This window comes from Frankliniella occidentalis, unplaced genomic scaffold (genome assembly GCF_000697945.3).
Source record: "Frankliniella occidentalis isolate FOCC.00 unplaced genomic scaffold, Focc_3.1 Scaffold244, whole genome shotgun sequence".
Lineage (NCBI taxonomy): Eukaryota > Metazoa > Arthropoda > Insecta > Thysanoptera > Thripidae > Frankliniella > Frankliniella occidentalis.
Window position 1 is genome coordinate 285,952 of NW_026267370.1, and position 542 is coordinate 286,493.

At 37.1% G+C, this 542-nt stretch overlaps 1 protein-coding gene across 1 annotated transcript in view; it reads right to left on the reverse strand.

The window, feature by feature from the left end:
- LOC127750718 (ATP-dependent DNA helicase PIF1-like) overlaps positions 1-542 on the reverse strand; it is a 42,661-nt gene that overhangs the window by 41,185 nt on the left and 934 nt on the right. The gene's annotated exons all lie outside the window — the stretch shown is intronic.

Sequence of the window (542 nt, forward strand, 5' to 3'; positions counted from 1 at the left end):
ATAATTTTCTGCTGTTTTCATTGGTTTAGCCCATACTGACATGCCCTCCAAATTTTTTAGAAGTTACGGAAGGGTTATATCATTATCCTAGCTTCTGAAATCATGCATGTTAAGTGATACATAGGACAAATGACTCAAGTATGAATAGTGTTGTTCCTTTACAAACCCAAAGTTTCCGGAACTTATTTTTTGTTCGATTTGTTTGAAAAAGAACCTACCAACATATTTGTGAGCTAGTTTTCATCACCTGAATAGTTTTGACTCATAAAAACAAGCAGAAACAACATGTTTGAAACTTGGGGCTCAACTGTGATGTAAGGCCTTAATAAGTGCTTATGTGATACTTAGTATCTCTGACAGGCTTGCACTTCTGACTGCCAAAGGTTGCCTTTACTCATCTTAGTATCTACGACCACCCAGTGTAATTGGTCTCTTAGTACCTGTGACGGTACAGACCTCATCTCGATTTTAATTATTTATTTCATGTTCCATCGCTTGAGGGGGATTACAAAATGTGATTGCTGAGTGTTCATGCTGTTTGT